Source organism: Malaclemys terrapin, chromosome 16 (genome assembly GCF_027887155.1).
Source record: "Malaclemys terrapin pileata isolate rMalTer1 chromosome 16, rMalTer1.hap1, whole genome shotgun sequence".
NCBI lineage: Eukaryota > Metazoa > Chordata > Testudines > Emydidae > Malaclemys > Malaclemys terrapin.
The window spans coordinates 29,469,187-29,483,407 of NC_071520.1; the positions used below are offsets into that span (position 1 = coordinate 29,469,187).

General features: G+C 57.1%; 1 protein-coding gene across 1 annotated transcript in view; it reads left to right on the plus strand.

Moving 5' to 3' along the window:
- Positions 1-578: 578 nt before the first annotated feature.
- Positions 579-14,221, plus strand: part of DAO (D-amino acid oxidase) — a 29,695-nt gene continuing 16,052 nt past the window's right edge. Inside the window, exon 1 of the mRNA XM_054006295.1 lies at positions 579-858. The gene's annotated coding sequence lies outside the window, so the exon portion shown is untranslated. The remainder of the gene's footprint in view (positions 859-14,221) is intronic.

Sequence of the window (14,221 nt, forward strand, 5' to 3'; positions counted from 1 at the left end):
CGGCGGGGGAGGTGGGGCGCAAGCCGAGGGAGGGGAAGGGGCGGCGGGGGAGGTGGGCGCAGGCCGAGGGAGGGGAAGGGGCGGCGGGGGAGGTGGGCGCAGGCCGAGGGCGGGAGGGGACGGCGGGGGCGCAGGCCGAGGGAGGGGAGGGGGCGGCGGGGGAGGTGGGCGCAGGCCGAGGGAGGGGAGGGGGCGGCGGGGGAGGTGGGGCGCAGGCCGAGGGAGGGGAAGGGGCGGCGGGGGAGGTGTGGCGCAGGCCGAGGGAGGGGAAGGGGCGGCGGGGGAGGTGGGGGCGCAGGCCGAGGGCGGGAGGGGGCGGCGGGGGAGGTGGGCGCGCAGGTCGAGGGAGGGGAAGGGGCGGCGGGGGAGGTGGGCGCAGGCCGGGGGCGGCGGGGGAGGTGGGCGCAGGCCGAGGGAGGGGAGGGGGCGGCGGGGGAGGTGGGGGCGCAGGCCGAGGGCGGGAGGGGACGGCGGGGGAGGTGGGGTGCAGGCTGGGGATGGAGGGACAGCAGCAGGCTAGCAGTGCATTCTGGCAGGGGTGCATGTATGGGAGGGGGAAGCTGCAAAGGAAGCGTGGCACAGCTGAGGGCATATCTGCACGGGAGGGGGCCTGTTGACAGCAGAGTTGGGTCTGGTTTGGTCACTGGGGTAACTGCCTGGACTGCACTGGTGTTAATCCCCACTGAGAGTGACTGGCGCACGGGAGAGGAGCGTCAGGTGCACTGTTCTCAGTGCAAATCAAAACCGTTTTCTCATGTTCTGTTGACCTGTGTGACACCTGGTGAGGGAGGAGCTGGCTCAGCTGACTGGCACTTGACAACCTTCTGTCTGTCCCTTGGAGGCTGTGCTAGAAAACAGGTACTGCATAGAATCCTTTTCAGTGACAAGTGCAATACTGATTTCTTTAATGGTGTTACTTGCAAAATAAATTACAAGGGATTTCTTCAATGAATGAAATGTGGGTCATTTTACATCTCTGCTCCTTGTCAGGAATGTCAAAAAGCCCCAAAAAGTCAAAAAGTAACTATGACTGTGAAAACAGGGAATTATTAGAATCTCCCAAGTAATGGAGCAAATCCTACCCATTCTGTTGACCAACTTCAGTGCCATTGCACAGGTGCAAACGAGGGGTACACTCTTGTGGTTTATTGTAGAAGCAAATGGGGCAGAAAGGGAGGAGGAGAATACTTGTGATTCCATTTGTATAGAACAAAGGCACTGAAGGCTTGTTAGTTCACAAATGAAAGAGCCAAGGAATTTTAAGGAGACAAAAGTCAATTACAATTTTATGGGCATAATCTGTCTCATCTTATAAAGATGGTCCGTGTCAGTAAGGAGAATAATGATATTCGGGGAATAGGGGAGCGTAGCTTATTAGATCTCTCCTTCTACATTATTGCTAATGTGAATACTCAGGACTGTCATCTGGAGTAATTATGGCCAGGGGCATTTATTAAAATCAGACTAGACCAAAGAGTGTATTGCAGTCCCTCTGGGAGCCTATTACATCTGTCTGTCTTGGAGACATGTACCTCACTGATGTGTCTTCTCTAATAGTGTTTGAACATTGATACTTCACCTTAACTATGTGGAAGCACTGAATAAAGGAGGGCTGGCTCCCCTCAACTCTCAGCAAAGACAAGGCAAAGGGGCTCCTCTCTGTGTGTGCCCCAGGCCTCCAGGGAGTGTCCTGCAGAAAGACCTTCCTTCTAGAATAAAGGGACTGGCAAACAAGCCCTCGCCCTCAGAATCCACTAAGCGGGACCAAATTGGTGTCCAGATGGAAGGATATTAGCTATGCTCTCTGGAGAGTAGCCCTCGCCACCCCTGACAATCCGTGCTGCATACATCTCTGTAAACATCAGAGATGCTCCCTTTGTTTTTCTGCCTTTACACTGGCTTTAGTTCCAGACTCTCACTCTGTTCCTGGCAGTAATTCGTTACGGTTTCTGTCCTGCACCAGGACCGGGTCAGTTCTACAGGCTTGGGGGACCAATATGCTTTTTATTTATTTTTAAGAGTGAATCAATTTCTAGAATAAGCATAAAGGGTGAGGCTGGGGCTCCATCTTTGTCAGGAAAGGACAGGGCAAACGTGGAGTGGCACAACTTGAGATCTACACATGGGACTTATTCAGGCAATACTCCCACACACTGACCTCAGTAGGAGGTTGGCCTGAGTAAGAACTGCAGGATTGAGCCCATAGGCACAGGACCAGATGCAACTCCCTATGATTTAGGGGATTTTGTTAAACCAGGATTGAATTTGAGCCACTAATTCCAAATGAGGGCCCTTTTCAGAAAGAAAACCTTCCTGGTCCTAGCTAGACCTGGGTAAATACTGTGCCAAAGCACCCACAAGCATTCATTCAAGTAAGCCCTGTGAATATATCTGGACAGTATTCACGGCTCCTTTTACTCACTTCCTGTGAATATCTGCATGAGCAATTTGTTTGTGAACTGAGAAAGCATCACAGATGCTCGTGGGAACGTGCCTTTGCGAAAACACCTGACCGTCATCTTGAAACATTTTATGGAGTCATCCAATAATGGAGCACAAACCATACCATGTGATTCAGGCGACCAGACACATAGCACGGATAGTGAATTATAACAATCCTGGCAAATGGAGCCCATAAACTGAAGTACATCCACATCAACAACTTACTGAACAGTGTTGACTAATGGGGAAGTAGTGTGTCCTAATGGATAAAGCGCTGGTCTGGGACTTAGGAGACCTGCGTTTAGTTCCCAACTCTGTCTCTGCTGAGCTGAGTGACCTTGGGTAAAGTCACGTCCATGCTTTGTCCCTCAGTTTCCCTATCTGTAAAATGGGGATAATGATACAGACCTCCTTTGTAGAGCGCTTTGAGAGCTATGGATGAAAAGCACTGTACAAGAGCTAGGTGTTTTTATTTTTTGTTAGTATTTATATTATTAATGTACGAATTCGTAAGCGATCAGTCTGCCTACAGCTAATTTGTCAACAGAAGGAGGCTCTAAAGTCAACGAATAACCAGTTTGCTGTGACTAGTCATAGTTCTGCAGATCTGTAGTAATAATCACAGATGCTTTGAAAAATGAAACAGGCAGAGCCTGAACTGCCCTGTAGGAGATGGACTCAGTGTGCAAATTGTACACCCTGCAATCTATACCTACCGAGTGTACAAAAGGTATTTTAGAGCATCTGACCATGTTAGACAGGCATGAAAATTATTCCCTGTCATGTGTGTCACTATTAGCCTTTCCCTAATGAGACCTGAGTCACAGCTGCCTCTGGCGCGCTAGGTGGGCGGTCAGAGGGAACTGATCCAACAGAGAATTGCTACAAAAATGCTGCACAAAATATTTAAACAGCTGCATAATCGGGTCAAGAAGAAGCTTCCCATGTGCTCAGAGCAGAAGTGGCAGCAGCAGGAGCTGCCATTAGCCAAGTACTGTCATATGCTGGGTTCTTTTACACAGTGCAGTCTTTCCTGGCTGAAGACTCAACCTGGCAAGAGGACGGTGCAGTCTAGCAGTTTGGAGAGGGTGTCTCTCTTCCCAGCTCTGCTGTTGACTCACCGTGTGACCTGGGGCAGATCATTCCATCTCCCTGAGCCTCCACCTCCCCATCTGTGAAATGGGGTAATAATTCTGACCCCCCCCCCAAAAGGTTGCTGCTGCTGTTTGAGTTAGATCATGTCTGTAAATCATTTTGACCGCATCAAAGGCATGGCACCATGCAAGGGAAAAGTATAATTCCCAGACAGGAGAAAGTGTGAGGGGTCAGCAGTGCCAAAAGCAAGAGGCAGACAAGTAATAGGGTAATTAGTATAATAGGCTTTACTGATTGTATAGAAAGCCCTTAATAATTTAGGCCCTTGAGAAACTGCCTCTCCCCCTATCTCTCTCCAAGGCATCTGAAGCTTAAGGGTTCATACGAATCAGGCCTTCTTGGTGCAGGGCCCCGATCAGTCTGTCCGATGTCATAGCTAAGCTACCTGTCCCTGTGGTAGCCAAGGGCTGGGCAATGAGCAAAGGCAGCAGCTCGGTGCTTCCCTGCCTTTGGGCCAGCTGCAGCTGGTGGAAAACACCCCTCACCACTGGTGCAGGCTATGCGTCCAGGAGCAGTGAGGACCCTAAGCACGGCCTCAAGGCTCTGCCCTGCCTGGATGACTGTGGGCTGGAGAGTGTCCTCAGTTCCTCCCAGTGTTTCCCTCTTTCCGTCATCAGTTCTGTCTTACCTGGATCAAACCTGTACCAAATGTTTGTCATCCATCCATCCACCAACTGGTGCTCCTGGGTGATGGCACAGAGGAGGTGCATAGAGCGGTGTTGTCAGCATGCTCTTGATCTCGGCGTACTCACTAGCTGTCTCATATGGATGCTGGAGAGAAGGGCAGACAGCAGGGACCCCGTGTCACTCCACGTGGAGGCTCTTGGTGGACATTTGTCCATCACGACTGGCCCCATCAGTACTGCGCCAGGGCCCATGAGGCGCAACAGCACCTGATTGTCAACAGCATCAATGGCTGCAGGGGGATCAAGACGTAGAAGCTTGGAGGTTTGACTCTCTCTGCCATTCCCTCTGACTGAGCATATACACATGGCTGCATGCCTCCTTCCTCGCCAAGTGCAAGGCCTTTCTGTTCCTGACAGCTGCCTCGGACCCCCTTGCGCCTTTTCTTTTAATCACCTCTGTCCTTCCTTGGATCCTTTCCTCTGTTCACACTGTTGGGAGGTGGATTCCTCCGGGTCCCAAACCCATCTTGGTTTCATTTTAGTGTGTGTACAGCATCCCAGATACTTTTGCAAGATGGCTCCTTCATACGGTAACCAATAAATAAATGATCAGCCCCTTGTGTTGAGAAAAAAAAAAATTCATCCACCCGCTCAGAGTGAAATCCTGGGCCCAGAAGTCCATATACGTCTGTTAAGTTTCAGTACTTAGGAGAACAGTCCACATTTCTGTTTCCTCTGGACTTATTTTTAAAAAGCTACTGACAACTCATGGAATACTCACCAAAAATTCTATCTGTAACAATCCTGCCCATGCACTGTATGCTTCCAATGCTGCCCTCAGTCTTCAACATTATGGGTATCTACACAGAGACACAATCTCAAAGAAACCTATCTTTGAGGCAGAGGATGAAATTATGGGTTTCTCCAGCTAGAGGAGGATTGAGAAAGAGTGTGTCTGTCACTTAGAGCAGTGGGCCGGGAGTCAGAGCTCCTGGGGTCTATTCCCAATCTGCCACTGACTCACTGTCTGACCTCAGGTGCAAATCTCTGTGCCTCGGGGTTTCCCCGTTTATAAAATGGGGGTGTGTAGTAGGTCCTAGCCGGGGCTCGACCCTTCCGGACAGGAGGGGAGCCACACCGACTCACTACTGTGGGAACAAGTAGTCAGTTAGTCCCGAAACTCCGGCTCTTTAGTGCAGAGTCGGAGCAACCACAGTTAAAGCTCAGGCCCTTGACTGCAGGGGCTGAGCGAGCAAATAGTTCAGAGCCCAGGCCCTGGATCAGGGCGGGGCAACCACAGTTAAAGCTCAGGCCCTTGTTGCAGGGGCTGAGCGAGCAAATAGTTCAAAGCCCAGGCCCTGGATCAGGGCGGGGCAAACATAGTAAGGCTCAGGCCCTTGTTGCAGGGGCTGAGCGAGCAAATAGTTCAAAGCCCAGGCCCTGGATCAGGGCGGGGCAAACATAGTAAGGCTCAGGCCCTTGTTGCAGGGGCTGAGCGAGCAAATAGTTCAAAGCCCAGGCCCTGGATCAGGGCGGGGCAAACACAGTTAAAGCTCAGGCCCTTGTTGCAGGGGCTGAGCGAGCAAATAGTTCAAAGCCCAGGCCCTGGATCAGGGCGGGGCAAACACAGTAAGGCTCAGGCCCTTGTTGCAGGGGCTGAGCGAGCAAATAGTTCAAAGCCCAGGCCCTGGATCAGGGCGGGGCAAACACAGTAAGGCTCAGGCCCTTGTTGCAGGGGCTGAGCGAGCAAATAGTTCAAAGGTACGCCTAAGCTTGCTGTAGCCGAGCGTTGGGTGAGGGGGAAGCCTGCCACCCGTGCAGGGGGTGGCAGGGGGGAACGCAGGCCCACCCACTCCACTGCGTTCCAGCCCGGGGCCCTAACAGCGGTTGCTGCCGCTGCTGGTCAGTGGGGTATCCAGACCGCAACACACTGACATAGGCTCACACTCAGTTGCAGCCGGACCGGGGTCGGCTATCCCCGGGCTACTTCCGTGATCCCCCTCACAGCCTACCTCGTTCGTTACGCCGGGATCGGGCCAGTCCATCTCCATGGGCTCCTCTCTGCCCGGGCTCGGCGGCAAGTCTGGTAGCTCTGCCGGGAAGTCCGGCCAATGGTCCTCAGGCGGCTCCTCTGGATAGCAGCAGGGGTGAAGGGGTTCGGGTCCAGTCTCACCCTCAGGGTTAGTGGGGTCCGGTTCCCAGGGGTTCTCCCAGTGGCGGGCGTGAACGGGCTCCGGCGGCTCCTCCTCGTAGTGGGCCCGGGGTAGCTCAGGCCAGCCAGGGTCCAAGCCCCGGTCTTCGACGGTCTCCTGGCCAGGAGCTACCGGCCGCACGTCTGCTCCCTGTGGTGGCTGAGACCCAACTGAGCTCTGGCGGCTGGCCTTTATACTTCCTGTCCCGCCCCTTGACTTCCGGGGGGCGGGGACAGGCGGTGGTGGTTCCACCCACTCCGGTGCCGGCACGTGGGCTCCCTCTTCTGGACAGGAGGGGAGCCACACCGACTCACTACACACCCCCCCCCTTAAGACTGGCTCCCACCTGTCGGGGCCAGGTCCTGCCATCTCCCCCATGCGGGATAGGAAGTCCGCATTCGTATGGTCCTTACCAGCTCGATGCTGGACCGTAAATGCGTAGGGTTGTAAGGCGAGGTACCACCGCATAATGCGGGCATTATTATCTTTCATCCGCATTAGCCACCGGAGGGGGGCGTGGTCTGTGACGAGGGTGAATGGGGCCCCGAGGAGGTAGAAGCGCAGGGCATCGCAGGCCCACTTCACCGCGAGGGCCTCTTTTTCCACCACTGCGTAATTCCTCTCACGGGGGAACAGCTTCCGGCTGAGATATACTACGGGGTGGTCCTTTCCCTCCACTTCTTGGGACAGGACTGCCCCTAATCCTACGCCGGAGGCGTCGGTCTGCAAGATGAATGGGCGTTTAAAGTCCGGGCTATAGAGAACTGGCTCCTGGCAGAGGCACTTCTGCAGTGTCCGGAAGGCCGCCTCACATTCGGGGGACCATCGTACCTGCCGGGGGCTGTCCTTCGTCAGAAGCCCAGTTAAAGGTGCTGCGATGGTCGCGAACTGGGGGATGAACCGTCTGTAATACCCAACGAGGCCCAGGAACTGCCGAACGTGCCGTTTGGTCGATGGGGTGGGACAGTCCAGGAGGGCCTGGACTTTCCCGACGAGGGGCTTGACCCGCCCGCCCCCGACGGTATAGCCAAGATAGTTGGTCTCTTGCCAGGCAATCCGGCACTTTTTGGGGTTGGCGGTCAGGCCCGCCTGTCGTAGGGACCTTAGGACTGCCGCAACCCGGGGCAGATGATCCTCCCAGCCGCGGCTATAGATGACCACGTCGTCTAGGTACGCCGCCGCATAGTCCTGATGGGGCTGCAGAAGTTGGTCCATCAGCCGCTGGAAGGTGGCCGGGGCTCCATGGAGACCGAATGGCATCCGTGTGAATTGGTACAGCCCCGTTGGAGTGGCAAAGGCGGTCTTCTCTTTTGAGGTCTCCTCGAGGGGGATCTGCCAGTAGCCTTTGCTCAGATCCAAGGTGGTGATATACTGGGCCTCCCCCAGGCGGCCCAGTAACTCGTCTACACGGGGCATCGGGTAGGCATCGAAGCGCGAGATGGCGTTTACCCTCCGAAAGTCGATGCAGAAGCGGCGGGTACCGTCCGGCTTGGGCACCAGGACCACCGGACTACGCCACTCGCTCTGGGATGGTTCGATGACGCCCAGAGCCAGCATGGCTCTTACTTCCTCCTCGACCGCACCCCGCATCCGATAGGGCAGGGGCCGGGTCGTCTCTCGAACCACCTTTCCCGGCTCGGTCTGGATGGAGTGTTTGACCAGGGACGTGTGGCCCGGTACGGCCGTGAAGGTTCGCTTGAAGGTTTGCAGCAGGCAGTTAGTCTGTTTACATTGCTCTTCTGTGAGCGATTGCCCTAATTGGGGTGCCGGGGGGTCATCCATCGAGGGTACCTGGGGTCCCAATTCCGGCTCGGGCGGGCATGGGTTGATCAAGAGGCCCTCCCGGTCCTGCCACCGTTTCAGCAGGTTGACGTGATACCGCTGGGTCCCCTTCCGCTTGTCCGGTTGCCGCACCTCGTAGGTGACGGGACCGACCTTACGCACGACTTCGTAAGGTCCCTGCCACCGGGCTAACAATTTTGACTCACTAGACGGGAGGAGGAGTAGGACACGGTCTCCTGGTTGGAACTCCCGGACTTGGGCTCCCTGATCGTAGGTCCGTTTCTGCCGTTCCTGCGCCGTCTTCAAATTTTCGCGGGCCAGGGCACCGGCCTGGGCAAGGTACTCCTGTAACTGGATGACATATTTCAGGAGGCCCTGGGCCGGGGACGCTGACTGTTCCCAGGTCTCTCTCATCAGGTCTAAGAGGCCCCGCGGTCTGCGTCCATACAGCAGCTCGAAAGGGGAAAATTTTGTTGAGGTCTGCGGGACTTCTCGGATGGCTAGCAGCAAGGGTGGAAGGAATTGGTCCCAGTGGCGGAGGTCCTCTGCGGGGAATTTCCGCAACATGCTTTTCAAAGTGCGGTTAAACCGCTCCACCAACCCGTCCGTCTGCGGGTGGTACACGGACGTCCGGAGTTGTTTGATGCCTAAGAGGGCACAGACCTGTCGCAACAATTGGGACGTGAAGTTCGTTCCTTGGTCGGTCAGTATCTCTCTAGGCAGTCCTACTCGGGCGAAGATTTTCAGCAATTCCCCCGCGATAGACCGGGCGGTAATACTTCGCAGGGGGATGGCTTCGGGGAACCGAGAGGCATAGTCCACCAAGACCAGGATGTATTGAAACCCCGCGGCACTTTTTGGGAGGGGGCCCACGAGGTCCATGGCGACCCGTTCAAAGGGCGTCTCCATCACTGGCATGGGGACCAGGGGTGCCTTGGGGATCCCGGGCGGGGCGACCCTCTGACACTCTGGACAGGAGGCGCAATATTCTTTCACCTCCTGAGAGATTCCTGGCCAAAAGAAGCGCGCCAGGATTCGAGCGAGGGTCTTCTCTCGCCCCAGGTGCCCGGCGGCTGGCACATCGTGGGCCAACTTCATTACCGCCCTCCGGTGACACAGGGGCACTAACAGTTGGGTTTGTGGTTCCTGGGTGCGGGGGTCACGGTCCAGGCGATAGAGCCGGTCCCGGCGCAGCTCAAAATGGGGCCACAGGGTGGCCCGCTGGGGGTCCACAACACTCCCATCTACTGCCGCGAGCTGCTCGTAAAAGCGGCTAAGGGTGGGGTCCTCTCGCTGGTCCCGACAGAAATCGGTATCGAAGCGGGGCTGAGGGGCCGGCTCCGGTGGCGGTCCCGCTGCGTCCGTGTCGTCTATCTCGGTCGCCGGACCCTGCTCGGGGGTCTCGGAGGAGGACCCCAACCGATCAGCCCCCAGGGCCGGCATGGACCGTAGGACTTCCTCAAAGGCCGGCCAGTCCCGACCGAGGATCACAGGGTATGCAAGATGGGGAGCTACCCCAACCACCAGGTGTCGGGTGATCCCCGCGATGGTTAGGGGGACCCGGGCGCTGGGGTATGGTCGGACATCCCCATGGATGCATTGCAGATGAATACATCCGAGGCGGGTATCACCCGGCGGTACCAGGTCCTTACGGACCAACGTCTGGCCACAACCCGAGTCGATCAAGGCCCGCGTAGTCCGCCCTCCGACGGCTGCCGGGACGGTCAGCTTGGGGTTCATGGCTGGCCTGGCTCGAGTGTGGCCCGCCCACACTTGCCCATAGCTGCAATCCATCTCCGGACAGTCTCGCCGGAGGTGCCCCATCTTCCCACAACTGAAGCAGGGTCCGAGTTCAGGTCGTCCGCTCCGGGGGCCTTCCCGGCTTGGGCTCCGGGGGGGGCTTCGCCGAGCCCTTGGGGGCCCCTGGCCCGGGGCCACTGGTCCGGTCCGAGGAGTCGGGTCCGCGTGCCGGATCCGGGTCTCGCGGCGGGGGTCGGGCCTCGGTGCGGGGGGTCGTGGTCCGCTCAGGGGTTCCCCTTTCCTTTCGCCGCGGGCTGGTTCGGGCCCGGGGTGGCGGAAGGTGGGCCCTACTGCATCTTCGGCGGCCAGGAAGTCCTCCATTAGCGACACGGCCTGGGCCAGTGTCGTCGGCCGGTGGCGAAGCACCCAGGCGCGCCCTCGGGAGGGTAGGGTGTGCACGAACTGTTCCAACACCACCTGCTCGGTTACCTCCTCCGCCGTCCGGGTGCCGGGCTGTAGCCACCGTCGGCAAGCCTCTTTTAAGGTTTGGGCCACTACCCGCGGTCGGGCCCCGGTGGGGTAAGTCTGGCCCCGAAACCTTTGTCGGAAAGTCTCGGGACTGACGTCGAGGGCGTCCAATATCGCGGCCTTCACCAGGTCGTAGTCCCGTGCTTCCTCAGCCGCCAATCCACGATAGGCCACCTGGGCCGCCCCCGTCAGGTAGGGGGCTAAGAGGGTAGCCCACTGGTCCTTGGGCCACCCGGCGACGAGGGCTACCCGCTCGAACGTGACCAGGAATGCCTCCGGGTCGTCGTCTGGGCTCATCTTAGTCAAGCGAAGGGGGGCAGCTAACCGCGGCATCTCTGCAGCCTCCCCTGCCGGCCCCGGTGCGGGGCGAGGGAGCGTGACCAGCAGCTGCTGCAGCTGGACTCCCAACTGCCGCACCAGCTGTTGCTGTTGCTCGAGCTGGGCTGTGTGCTGCTCCTGCTGCAGCTGGAGTTGGGCGGCATCTCGCTGCTGTTGCTGTGCGAGCTGAGCAGCCTGCTGTTGCTGTTGCTGCTGCAGCTGGGCCGTCTGCTGCCGCTCCTGGCTCTCCGTGAGCAGCTGAAACAGCCGCTCCATATCCATTCCTTAGAACGGGGGGGGGGGGGGGGGGGGCAACTGCCACTCCCCCTCTAGCCCCTTCTCACAGGGGCAGGGGCTCGTGCCCCACGTTGGGCGCCAAATGTAGTAGGTCCTAGCCGGGGCTCGACCCTTCCGGACAGGAGGGGAGCCACACCGACTCACTACTGTGGGAACAAGTAGTCAGTTAGTCCCGAAACTCCGGCTCTTTAGTGCAGAGTCGGAGCAACCACAGTTAAAGCTCAGGCCCTTGACTGCAGGGGCTGAGCGAGCAAATAGTTCAGAGCCCAGGCCCTGGATCAGGGCGGGGCAAACACAGTTAAAGCTCAGGCCCTTGTTGCAGGGGCTGAGCGAGCAAATAGTTCAAAGCCCAGGCCCTGGATCAGGGCGGGGCAAACACAGTTAAAGCTCAGGCCCTTGTTGCAGGGGCTGAGCGAGCAAATAGTTCAAAGCCCAGGCCCTGGATCAGGGCGGGGCAAACATAGTAAGGCTCAGGCCCTTGTTGCAGGGGCTGAGCGAGCAAATAGTTCAAAGCCCAGGCCCTGGATCAGGGCGGGGCAAACACAGTTAAAGCTCAGGCCCTTGTTGCAGGGGCTGAGCGAGCAAATAGTTCAAAGCCCAGGCCCTGGATCAGGGCGGGGCAAACACAGTAAGGCTCAGGCCCTTGTTGCAGGGGCTGAGCGAGCAAATAGTTCAAAGCCCAGGCCCTGGATCAGGGCGGGGCAAACACAGTAAGGCTCAGGCCCTTGTTGCAGGGGCTGAGCGAGCAAATAGTTCAAAGGTACGCCTAAGCTTGCTGTAGCCGAGCGTTGGGTGAGGGGGAAGCCTGCCACCCGTGCAGGGGGTGGCAGGGGGGAACGCAGGCCCACCCACTCCACTGCGTTCCAGCCCGGGGCCCTAACAGCGGTTGCTGCCGCTGCTGGTCAGTGGGGTATCCAGACCGCAACACACTGACATAGGCTCACACTCAGTTGCAGCCGGACCGGGGTCGGCTATCCCCGGGCTACTTCCGTGATCCCCCTCACAGCCTACCTCGTTCGTTACGCCGGGATCGGGCCAGTCCATCTCCATGGGCTCCTCTCTGCCCGGGCTCGGCGGCAAGTCTGGTAGCTCTGCCGGGAAGTCCGGCCAATGGTCCTCAGGCGGCTCCTCTGGATAGCAGCAGGGGTGAAGGGGTTCGGGTCCAGTCTCACCCTCAGGGTTAGTGGGGTCCGGTTCCCAGGGGTTCTCCCAGTGGCGGGCGTGAACGGGCTCCGGCGGCTCCTCCTCGTAGTGGGCCCGGGGTAGCTCAGGCCAGCCAGGGTCCAAGCCCCGGTCTTCGACGGTCTCCTGGCCAGGAGCTACCGGCCGCACATCTGCTCCCTGTGGTGGCTGAGACCCAACTGAGCTCTGGCGGCTGGCCTTTATACTTCCTGTCCCGCCCCTTGACTTCCGGGGGGCGGGGACAGGCGGTGGTGGTCCCACCCACTCCGGTGCCGGCACGTGGGCTCCCTCTTCTGGACAGGAGGGGAGCCACACCGACTCACTACCGGGTGCTAATGCTAACCTATCTCACAAGGGTTAGCAAATTAACGGACATTTTTAAAGCGCGGAGATCCTTAGATGAAACACGCTCTAGAAGTCAAAGAGGCACTTTTCTGCACCATTTCAAATCTGCTTGGCGAGCTGGTGACCCTTTCTCACCGGGTTCTAGGAGACATGGAGGCCCTTTTGGGGTATCATTCCACTGGGGAATGAGCCTCATTGCAACAGAACCTCCCTTCTTTAAAGTATTACATGTAAACTGGGAACCCTGGACAGCAGTACAGCCACTCTAAGGTAAGACTGTCCCGTTTGCTGTAATCAAGCGTTCACCCCAGGACTGCTAGAAACCGGCTACACAAGGGATTTGTTTGTAAATACAATATGCTTCTGCTGTTTGCCCATGTTTGGAGGGAACATGCCACTCCAGCTCACATTACTACTGGTGGCTGTTCAGATGACCTTTGGGATAGGATAAACCCACAGAAATATACAAATGCCATAAATATGTGTCACCAGCCCTAAGGACTGATCCCTTTCCTACAGGCAACTTCCTGTTGTTAGAAGCCACTTGGAAATCTCCCCAAAATTTCCAGGACAATTTTCTTTGACTGTTCGGTAAGGACTCACTCTTACTAGGCAGTTGCTTTGTGTGGTTACTTAGGGCAGATTTTACTGTATGTATGTAGGTGTCAAGAGATTAAACAGGATGGATTTGAATATGCAGATGTGTGTAGCTTTCCCGGCTGCACAAACTCTAGAATAGTGGTTCTCAGGCCGCGGGCTGCTTGCAGCCAAATCAGTACACAGCTGCGGCCCATGTGACATCATCAGGGCCATACAGCGTGGCTGCGGCCCACATAACACATAGAGAGCCACATATATGCAGCCCACAATGGTAAAGAGGTTGAGAACCACTGCCCTAGAAGCTGAGAGGTCCTGGCTCTTTCATGGGAAGCTGATGTGTTAGGAGGAGGGGGTCTGTCCACACAGTGGAGGTCCATAGCTAAGTAAATACTCCCAGCAACTTCCCTGAGGTAAAGAAGTCACCTCATTCTGCTCTCCTCCCTCAGCGCCTGATCCTGGCTGCTTCCCAGTCCTCCCAGCTGCACCTGCACTGTTGCATGGGTGAGTTACTCCAGCTCCAGGCACAGCTACAAATAGGAGGGATGGAGATACAGTAAACCATCTGCAGGGCTCCCAGCCTATTGCCAGGGGACAGCCAGGCACAAAGACCCCAGCGGTGTGAGAGCTCCTTCAGCTACTAACGCTTGGAATGCTGGTACAGGGCATTCCCTGCAGCACCTTTCAGCTGGGCTCCCAGAATGCTTTGTAAACGCAGCCCCCGTGTGAGGCAGGGAAGAGTTATTCCCCTTTACAGAAGGGGAAACTGAGGCGTGGAAGGTAAATGATGCACCCAGGGTCCTGCAGGAAGCCTGTGGCTGAACCAGAAAGAGAACACAGGAGTCCTGACACCCATTCCTCTGCTTCTACCCACTAGACCCCACTCCCTCTCTCTGGGGTCAGAGGAACGAAAAATGTTTATGGTGACCAGTAGCAGTGACCACCCTTTCAGGAGTCCCGGGAGGCCCTGTCACTTCATTTCCTTCCCTAATTTCAGGCAAGGCAGCTCACTGGCAG